Below are 11,039 nucleotides of genomic sequence, written 5' to 3'. Positions count from 1 at the left end.
GAGAAGCTAAGGCAACCACGGCGGCACTTGATTGATCGGCAGCCGGGTAGCGGGCGACGACGCTCGGTATCTCGGCCGAGGTTGCGGTGAGCAGGTTTTTTATTCGGCTTCGTTTGGCCATCTCTTGTTCTTCTGTCAACTGGATTAGTGGGACGTCTGGCAAAGTTGGATCTGGAGGAGGTGATAGAGCACGGAGGAAGTCTGTAACTTTACTCCGGCAGGGAGCGGAGTATCTGTAGGTGGGAGTGTAGTCGAGCAGCTCGTTGTAATCACGGTGGCGATGGCGGAGCACGGTCCGTATTGCCTCTATGTTGGGAAATTGATAGTTGGCTTGCAAGGTTGGATTGCTGCAAAAGAAATAGGAAAACCGATTAATTACAGAATAAAGAGGTAAGCTGACCGAGCAAGTTTGAGCGGCTTACATGAGGAACCGAAGTTCTTGCTTATAAACCAGCCCAGTACCTCGGCTGTTTCGTAATTGCCCGACACCTAGAAAAAATCGTCGTCGTGCAAATCTTTATCCGGGGTGCCGGTTACAATTTTCTCCTTGCTCGGTCTGATTTTCAAGTAATAGGCTAGGCCGTCACCGGTGTGACCCATCGTGTATTGCCTCAATATCTCGGCTAGACCTAAGTTGGTGCCTAGCCGATTGTTCAGTTCATGGACGTTGTTGATAATTCGATAAGTGTTGGTGGACACTTGTGTGGATGCCAGCCCGGTGCGGCGGAGGAACTCGGTGATAAGTGGGTTTAGTGGGAAGCGGAGGCCTCCTTCGACGATCGAGAGCACGGTGAAGGGGCATTGTTCTGTTCTACCCCAAGGCGTGGTCTCTTCCACTGCGAGCTCCAGGTGGACATCGGCCGGGATGTCGTACTCCTCCCTGAACGTAGCTAGGGCAGTCGGAGTATCAACGAGGAAGCGGAATTTCCCCATTGACGACCGGCTAAATTAGCTCAGCTTTGGTTTGGCACTGTTAGGTGATTTGTGGCTGCTTGGTCTTTGGGAGCCTCAAGATTGGACAGTGGTCCCCTTAGACTCTGTAAGAAAATGAGGGCAAGTGTAAGTGTGAACGCGGTCGCGCGAAGGGAGCTGGACTTTAGCTCGGTCATTAAGAGTGCCAAACCACCTCGATCGTCTAAGCTAACTAAGGAGCTCGGTCGCCCAAGCAAACCAGATGTTAGCCCGGTTGAGCGACCAATTCCTTTTTCTATCTCGGTTTTTGTTGGGGTTGAGACAAACATGTTATTTGCTCGGTTAGATTGGTTTTTTGGATCAAATGAAGACCAGGAGCCCGGTCCACCCCAGTTCTTCAGTGTTCTTCAGGAAAAATGAAGAACACCGTTAACAATGGAGGGTTTGGGATGGTTTTAGGTGCCCAAGGCCTAAAAGCTACGATTTCATGCCCTAATATGTGAAATATCAAAGAAAACAACAACAAAAGAGAAGTTTGAGGACTTACGAGCGTAGGGCAGAGTCCTCTTCTTCAAGCACAAACTCAGCGTTGGCAAGGAACAAGGGGCAGGAGCACTATGAAGCTTGATAAGCAAGAGAGGCAACAAGAACGAAAGGAAGAGGGCAAGGGCGTGTATATAAAGGGTAAGAAACTGCCCAAATTCAAATTTGCAAAGATGGCTGGGTTAGCTGCTCGAGGGCAAATAGAAGGACGACACGTGTTCCCATTAATGCAGCGTCAGTTAAAGCGACAAGAAGGTCAGGCGAGACGACGACCGAGGAGTCAACCGGGCTGGTCTTGAAGACAGGAATGAAAAACCGAGAAGTTGAACCAGGCAAGTTCTGAAGCCAGGAATAATAACCGGCCTGATCGCCATTCTAGAAACTGCAGACCGAGGAAAATATTATCCCGGTCAGTATAGGTAATCCCAGTCACGCTCGCGCGGACGGAATTAAGGGGCAATTGAGAGGGAGATTAATGATCTGGTACTGGGCCGGACAGAACTAGGCCAGACAGAGTTTTGCCGGACAGATTTGGGCCGGGCAAGTGTTGGGCCGAGGCTGTTTGGCCCAGTTTGGAAAGAAGTTGCTCGGTTTGGAAAGAAGAATTTTGCCGGACCAAGCTACATGTTTAACGGAGGCGAATCCAGTCAAGTTAAGTGACCGGCGCCCAGAAAGGCGTGGTCAGCCGAGGTACGTGTTTGCTCGGCTTTGTCGAGACGTTGCCTAGCCCGGTCCGTATTAAGCTTAGCTAGTGGAGTGCTTGGTCATGAAGCACAGCACGACCGTTGGCGAACAAGATGGTGCAGCTCAGCTGCCGAGCTCCCAATAGAGTGAGCGGGCAGTTGAGATTAGGTGACGCTCAGCAGGATTTGTGCTGACAGATGGGATAGCAGAGCCACGTGTCGGGGGACCATTGGGAGCAGGTTTGGGACGCAGAAGGGTATATAAGCATGTCTGCGCCCCCCACACGAAAGAGACGAACACTTTGTAAGGAACTCGTACACTCAAACACTCTCTCTCTCCTCTCCCTAAGGTGTGTGCTAATTAGATCGTCGGAGGGGTTTTCCGGCCACACACCGCCGGGTAGCTCACCCTCATTGTGCTTTTAGGTGATCGGACAGAAACGGAGCTTGGAAGAAAGGAGTACGGGCTTGCTGAAATATTTGCTCCCCGTACAGTTGCCTTAACATGTATCTAGGTTTTAACCCTTGTTCAAGCATGCTTTAGGCCTAGTTTTGTGAAGCTTTCATGTTTATTTTGCATGTTTAAGGTCTGTCCTTGGCTGTTTTGGTCGACCATAGCTTGCATTGCATGCCCCCTTTGCATTTTGGGCTTGTTGGCCTTAAGTATATAAGTGTGCAGCATGCCTTGTTTATATCATTTCAATGGTTTGGAACCGCTTAACATGTTATCTCAGTCCTTATGACATGCTTATGTGCTTGCATTTAATCCTCCTTCAATGTGTTTAAAGGTTGTTACCTTATGCCCCTTGTTTAGGCCTCGGAGTATGCCTGCACTTTTAGACCACTTAGATGCCATCTAAGTGCACCATTGGCTTTGTTTAAGTCTGCATTTGACTTGTTTTAAATCCCCTTAGCCTTGTGAGGTTTGGTGGACTTGACCTTGGTTTAAGCCTCCTTGGCTTGTCTTAAGCACTTGGGCCATTGTGGCATGTTTTGCTTGCTTTGTTTAGTTGGTTTGGCACCTCCTATAGCATGATTTTCAGAGCTTCATTTGCATGTTAATGTTCCATGCTATGCCTCTTTTAAAGTGCGCTTAAAAGTTGCCTTTATGTGCTTAAATGTTGGTCCATGTTGTCATGTATGCTTGCATGTGCATTTGGCCTCATTTCCTTGGTTGATGGCCACTGTTTTGTGCTTTCTTAAGGGCTGCCCAAACGAGCTTAAGTCCATCCTTTGCTTGTTTGCATGCTTACCTCACATGTTTGCTTGCATACTTGCATAAATGCATTGTATGCCCATGTTGCATGCTAGTTCACATGCCTAGGTTGCACTCCATCTAGTATGCATGCCTTGTTCCTTGATTTAGTGATGGGAGTTGGGCCTTTGTTTGTTGGTTTGCATTGTGTAACACGTCCGCGAGGGACCCCGCTACAGTTCGGACTCAATTTGTGTCACGGTTCTTAATCTGAACCAAAGAGTCCAAATCTGGCAAATCGTTTTGAGAAAACAAATTTTTAGAAAAAGAAGTGCCAAACATGGACTGCTTTGCCAGATACAGAGTCGCCACCTAAATATTTTATTTTGGGAAATTTAGGAAACCCTGACTCGGTGCCTAAGGCCACGTGTCCGTCATCACCAATGTTGCTTCGGCTTGGGAACTTGGGTACGATTGGGGAAGGTCAGCTATGAGCACCCCCGCTCGCCCGATCAAAGATCGGCCTCTGCTAACCATTATATCTTGTTTTGAAAACATTATGCATTCTTATTCCGGCTATTAGCCTAGAATTACTATGTTACGCGCACAACAAACAAGTATAGACCAAATCGCCTAAATTGGAACAAAACATTGCATGTTTGTTTTGAAAATGGATTGCTACTCGCAAGTAGGCTAAAATGCAGGTTTTGCCACCCTCAAGTGGGCTTTTAGAAAAGATGGTTTTGCCACTATCTAGTGAGCTTAAAACTCACAGTTTTTAATGCATTATTCCAATTTAGGCAATTCAACCTCCATCCACAAGCATTCAAGTAGTAATATCATGTAAACATATAGCCGCATGGCAAGCATACTGTCATGTTAACATTCACACTCATGCGAGATGCTAAAGCATAAAACTTACAGAGTACTCCAAGCCAAAACAGAAACTAGTTAGTAATCGCATGCATGATCCTAGTTCATGTTAAAATGGCTAATGCAACACATGCAAGATACAGCTACAATAGGCTCGGCTAATCTATGGATGGCATATGATGATGCTACAACTAACACGTATTCAACTTGGAATTGAAATACAATGCAGTTAGTATGATGCGCTGAGCCCGGTGCATGCAAGACAAATGTATGGATGCACGCATGCATAACATAAGGTATGCTAAATTAAATATGACCTAATACTAACCATCAAAAGCAGATAAGTAAAAGGGAGAAAGAAGTGGGGGTTGGAAGACATGCACACACGCACCCGCACTTATTACAAATTCGCCCTCGCTCGGAGGGACCAAAAGAATAATACAAATCAATTAACTATGAGCTAACTAATTATTACAGTCCGTTAACTGGTTAAGCAAATTAACTAATCTAGGAAAACAGTAAACAGCCTTGGGAAGAGGGCCCCATGCAATGTATGTGTGGTTCCGCTCGGAAAGTCACAGCCATGCACAAGTTGCCTCCACTTTGACTGTTATCCTCCTCTGAAGACTGCACAAGTCCCAGGGTTGCTTCTCTGAATGCTTCGGAACATCACCGGCTAAGGGGATTTTCCACCGGCCATGGAGAATGACCACCGGCCTCTGATTGGGATATCGGCCACGGATGGATGGCCGGTCGGCACTGCATATGGCCGGTTGGCCAAATCTTCCTGCAGAATCTGTTTTGACAGCAGCAGAGGGCAAAACATGGCATGGCAATGCATTTCAAGCAATGTTTGCACCAACCACACCCCATGTTTATGGCTCAAAGGAGCATGGTACTTGATTCTCGGGCCACCAATCGCGCATTTCAATGCGTGATGGCCCAAAGAACCAAAGTGTGCAATTTCAATGTGGAATGAAATGCACATAAACAAACAATGAACTCAACCTCTATCATACTCAATTCAAGAGGCAAAGTATGCATGCCAAAATACTATGCAACCTAGGCATGGAAGCTAAGTATGCAACATGAACATGTGAATATGTATAGCATGCAAAATGGAGCAAGGATGTGACAATATGTAAGACAAGCATGCAACATCATGCAAAGATGGACTTAAACTAATATAGGTAGCTCTCAAGCATGCCAAAATCAGTGGCCAAAATGATGTAACAAAGGCATGAAAACTCACACACAAGCATGCATGCACAAAGGCCTAAACATGGAACATAAGCTATCAACTCTCCAAAGCATGAAAAGGGATGGAAAATGCAAGTATGCAAGCATGGAACATGGACTGAAATATGGTCTCCAATGATGCCAAATCATGAGAACAAGCCAAGTAAAGCATGCTAGTGACACACACATCCTAGGCTAACAAGCTAGAATGCAAAGAGGCTATACAAAACATGGAAAGCATGACCACAACGACACCAAACAAAACTTAAACATGTTAAAACATGACTAAAAACTTCACGAAGCTAAGCCAAAACATGCAAGCATGGTGGTCCAAATGCAAGATGCCTTTCTAGGCAAAATAAAGGAATGCAGGGCAAGTGTAAGGTGCATGCAAGGGACCATTAAACCAAGAAAAAATAGTAACATGGTATGTCAAATAAGCCCCAAAAACCCATGGAAACAAGGCCCACACATGCTAGAATGGGGTGTTCCTTTAAAAGGCCAACAAGAGGGTTACTCTACACATGCAATAAGGACATTCAACAAGACCAAACCAACTCTGGAAATGGCTTGTGGGGGTCCTAAAACCCACTGAAAAATGCTTGAAACAAGGCTTGGAAGCATGCAAATAGGAGCCCTTTTGGAAGGCCAAAAGGGGCAACAAACAAGGCAACAAGGGAGAGGGTCACCCCTCTCCTTCTTAGGACCTCAAACCACCATCCTCACTACTGAAATCCCTTAAGATTTCAGTGGTGAGGAGGCCCAAACAAGGTGGTCCCGAAGCTCACCAAAAATAGCACAAAATGGGGCCAAACAAGGCCTAAGAGGGGGTAAACGACCCCAAACACAAAAGTGACCTTAATGAAGTATCTTAAAAACAAAAAAACAGAACTTTTTTATGTTATACACAAAGCCCAAATCCACAAGAAAGATAGGCTAAAATTGTGTGCAAAAACGGGGAATAAAGAGGGTAAGAAGTTACCTTTGAAGACCAGCAAGAACCAGCAGCCTTTAGGTCTCAAAAACTAGTCTTCAATCTCTGAAAACAAGCTCCAAGAACCTCCAAGCGATGATGGAAGTGTGTGGCTATGAAGTGGTGTGCAATAGGCCAAGAACAAGCCCCTTTTGGACCCTCTAATCCACACAAATGTAGAGAGAGAGGGAGATATAGAGAGGGAGTGATATATATATCATATATATCTGATTTTTCTAACCCCTTTAATGGAAGGAGAGGCTCTCCTTTTATAGAGAAACCAAGGGGGGCAAAGCTTCTCTTAGAAGCTTTGACCAAAAAGGCCAAGCTTCTCTTAGAAGCTTGGAGCAAAAGGGCCAAGCTTCTTGGAGAAGCTAGGAAAAAGGGTCAAGAGGTTCAAGCTTCTTGGAGAAGCTAAAAAAGGGTCAAGCTTCTTGGAGAAGCTAAAAAAGGGTCAAGCTTCTTGGAGAAGCTAGGCAAAAGGGTCAAAAGGTTCAAGCTTCTTGGAGAAGCTAAAAGAAAAGGTTCAAAAGGGTCAAGCTCCCTCAAGAAAAGGTCTCGGCCAGGAAAAGTGGTCGATTGATCAAAAATAGTGGCCGGTCGACCAAACACAATGCCGACCGACCATCAATAGTGCCGACCGGCCATCACCAATGGCCGGTGGCAAGGAAACAAGGCCGGTGGCCTCAAGCCATGGCCGGTGAGGCGTGGGGATGGCCTACAAGCTACTTCCCACCCTCAGAAGCAAAACAATCAGTGTTTGGTGCAAAACTAGACACAAAACAGTCAAGTCGAGGGATCCTGAGGCAGGGCGCGTAACCGAGACCTCCGGGAACTCAAGATGAACACGAACAAGGATGATCACCGAGTGTTCAAACGGTGACGTCCAAGTCTTGAGGACGGTCAAAAATGGGGTCTCTACACATTGCATTTGAAATCAACATGCATAATTTGGTCTCTTGGGCCATTACGCATTGAAATGTGCGATTGATGGTCCGAGAACCAAGGACCATGTCCCTTTGAGTCATAAACATGATAAGGGATATGGTTGGTGCATACATTGCTTGAATTGCATTGCCATGCAAAGCTCTGTCCTCTACTGCTGTCAAATAGATTCTGCAGGAACCTTTTTGCTGATCGACTGCACCGAGTGCCGACCGACAATCCATCTGTGGCCGATGGATTTATTTTTTGCCGATCGACACCAAATCACAGCCGATGATGATACCGTGCAGCCGGTGGCATTCCCCAACATCCAGTGAGCACATCCTGAGACTTTGGCAGTCTTCAAAGAAACAGAGCAGGGAAAACAGAGGCGGCTTGTGCATGGCACTGGACGTCCAAGCAAGACCCGAGCATGCGTGCATTGGACCCTCTTCCCGAGGCCCTTTTTTTATTGCTTTTCTTAGCTTAGTTAATTTGTTAATTAATTAGGTAATTTGTAATAATTAATTAGCTTGCGAGTTAGTTAATTTGTATTATTCTTTCGATCCCTCCGAGCGAGGGCGAATTTGTAATAAGTGTTGGTGAGTGTGTGCATGTCTTCCAATCCCCACTTCTTTCTCCCTTTTACTTACCTGCTTTGATGGTTAGTAATAGGTCATGTTTAACTTAGCATACCTTATGCTATGCATGCATGCATCATTCATCAGTATTGCATGCACCGGGCTCGGCGCATCATGCTAACAGCATTAGTATTTCAAATCTAACTTGAATACATGCTACCTGTGCATTTTCACATGTCATTCATAGACTAGCCGAGTCTACTCTAGTGACATTCCGTATGCGTTGCATTAGGCATTTAAACATGGACTTGGATCATGCATTGATTGCTAACGAGTTCTTCGTTTTGGCACGGAGTACGATGTAAGTATTTATGCTTTAGCATCTCACATGAGTGTGAATGTTAACATGATAGTATGCTTTCCATGCGGCTATATGTTTACATTATATTACTGCTTCAATGCCTGTGGGTGAAGGTTGGATTGTTTGAGTTGGAACAACTCATTGAAATCCATTTTTTTTAGCCTACTTACGAGTAGCATCAAATTGTTTTCCGAACAAACGGATATGCAATGTTTCGTTCCAATTTAGGCGATTTGGTCTATACTTGTTTATTGTGCGCACATCATAGTAATTCTAGGCTAATAACCGGAATAAGAACACATAACGTTTTCAAAAGCGGATATCGCGGTTAATAGAGGCCGATCTTCGGATCGGGCGAGAGGGAGTGCTCATAGCTGACCTTCCCCAATCGTACCCAAAATCCCGAGCCGAAGCAACCTTGGTGATGACGGACACGTGGCCTTTGGCACCCAGTCAGGGTTTCCTAAATTCCCCCATAAAAAAATATTTAGGTGCGACTCTGTATCTGGGAAAGCAGTCCATGTTTGGCACTTCTTTCAAAAAATCTATTTTCTCAAAACGATTTGCCGGATTTGGACTCTTTGGTTCAGATTAAGAACCATAACACAAATTGAGTCCGAACTGTAGCACGAAGGCCTCATGCGGGCGCGTCTACAGTTTCTGGCGACTCCGCTGGGGATTTTAGAGAGCTTGACTCGAACTCGTGATATCCTGTTTTGATTTCATTTATGTGTCTCTTTGCATTACATGTGCATTGGTGCGCCTAAGACACCGTGTTTGCCATCTGCCATTCCTGAACAGTTTGCCGGGGGCTTGACTTTGTCAAAGCATGCCATAAGGCTGACCGGTTGTGGGCTCTGACAGTATGGGAACACAAACCCTGGTTTTACCGGGGCACCCTTTTCGACCATTCGACCTAGTGCATATCAAAATCCATAGTGACCATTCCAAACTAGGACAGGTTGCTTACCCGTTTATAGGTTGTTTGAAACCGCTGCGTGCGTAGTGAAACCCTAGCTCCTGACAAAATAGGACAGGGAAACCCTACCCCAACATAGGGGTGTTTTGGCTCTCTTTACTTGCTATGTGCTTTTAGAGTGCATCTCTACAGGGAACGTACATATCAGTTCGCAAGTTTGAGTATCAGACCCGAGGGCACCAGTATCAGTGTTGTTGAGAAATCAGTTATCTGCGGGTATCAAGTTCAGTTTTGGAAACAGTGATTCTGGGGAACAGTGATCAGTAGTAGAGTGCAGTTGTTCGGCTACACCTGTGTTTGATCTGTTTGGGCTGAAATGCTGTTTGTTTTTCCTTTCAGTCCAGAGTGTCCAGAGAATTGATACAGAATAGTTAGTGTTCCCCCTTGCTGAGACAGGACTTATGATGACGTAGAATTTAGAAGAGATTGTGGTTATGACAGCTACGCTAGATCAAGGGATCACCCTACGGGATGAAACCAATGTTGATGTATCGCATCCGCCTAGGTCGCCTGTCGCGCACCCAGTCTGGACCCCCTAGTTGTATCAGGCTCGTGAGCCCACCACATTTGAATTGATGGGAATGATAGGCGACCTCCAGAGATCCGTGGCTGATCTGGCCTATGGAATGTCGGCTTCGCCACCAGCGGCACCGTATGCCAGGAATTTCATACCGCAGGAGCCCCCGCTACTGGGGTGGATTGTGATAGAGCTCAGCCAACCAGAGATTGCCTCTAACTACAGCAATGACGTGTCAACAACAACCGGGCTTCGCTCTAATGTAGTAACCCAAACCCCCGATCAGGCTAAGGCCAGAGGCAAGAGCAAAGTGAAGGCAGATACCGATCCCATTGAACAACTGCTGCGGGCAGTCGAGGCTTTGAAAGCTAGGGGGATGAACAAGCAACAGATATCCGCAGTTGTGGCAAAAACTGTGGAGGATGCTTTCCCCACTCCACCTGAGGGTAGTTCAAGTCAGTCAGAAAATCGGGATAGGCCCCGTTATGCCAGAACAGTTCCTTCTATTCCCAACCCTGCACCTAGGAAAGATCAGAAAACCAAGGCAGTGTCTGCCGACCCTTTTGCTAGTACGTCTAGTAAGAATACTCAGACTTCAAAGTACCTGCCCCGAGGGCGCAGGATCTTTCATGCTCTCTACATGCCTCTGTCTAAGGCACTTCAGATTCTTGTCGAAAGGGGGCACCTCAAACCCCTTAAACCTCGGCCTCTCTTGAAGAATCTCCCTCTCACACATGATGCTGCTTTGTACTGCGCGTACCACCAACAGACCGGTCACGCCACCGACAACTGTTTCCACCTTCGCCATGAAGTGCAGGATCTGATCGATAATGAGGTCATTCTTCCACCTACCTCAGCGAAGTCTGTTACCACCGAGCTATTGGACTTTGAGGATACTGCGAGTATGTGATCAGGGGTTGGACCACCTGCGGGCGGCGCTCGGTGTATTTCAGATGTGGCGTCTGGCACGCACTTTTTGAGAATTTGTAAATGCAGTTTTGTAGCTTCTGGCTTAGGTTTTGAGTCAGTTCTCTATTCTGTTTTTGAGTCTGCCTCTTTGCTTTGAGTCAGACTTTTTGTTTTTGGGTCTGTCTTGTGGTACCGAGTCAGTCCCGTTGTATAGGATGTCGGGTGATTCTAGGGTTGTTGCCTTGAACACCGTTTTGGTTTTGTAAATACCCTTTTGTTTTGAGTCTGTCTCTGTTGTGGAGCCAGTCACAATCAGGGAATTTGAATGGAGCAGCTGCGACTATCATGTT

This window comes from Camellia sinensis, chromosome 8 (genome assembly GCF_055761805.1).
Source record: "Camellia sinensis isolate YWXY chromosome 8, ASM5576180v1, whole genome shotgun sequence".
Classification (NCBI taxonomy): Eukaryota; Viridiplantae; Streptophyta; class Magnoliopsida; order Ericales; family Theaceae; genus Camellia; species Camellia sinensis.
The sequence above is the reverse complement of the archived record's forward strand: the minus strand, read 5'-3'. Positions refer to the sequence as shown.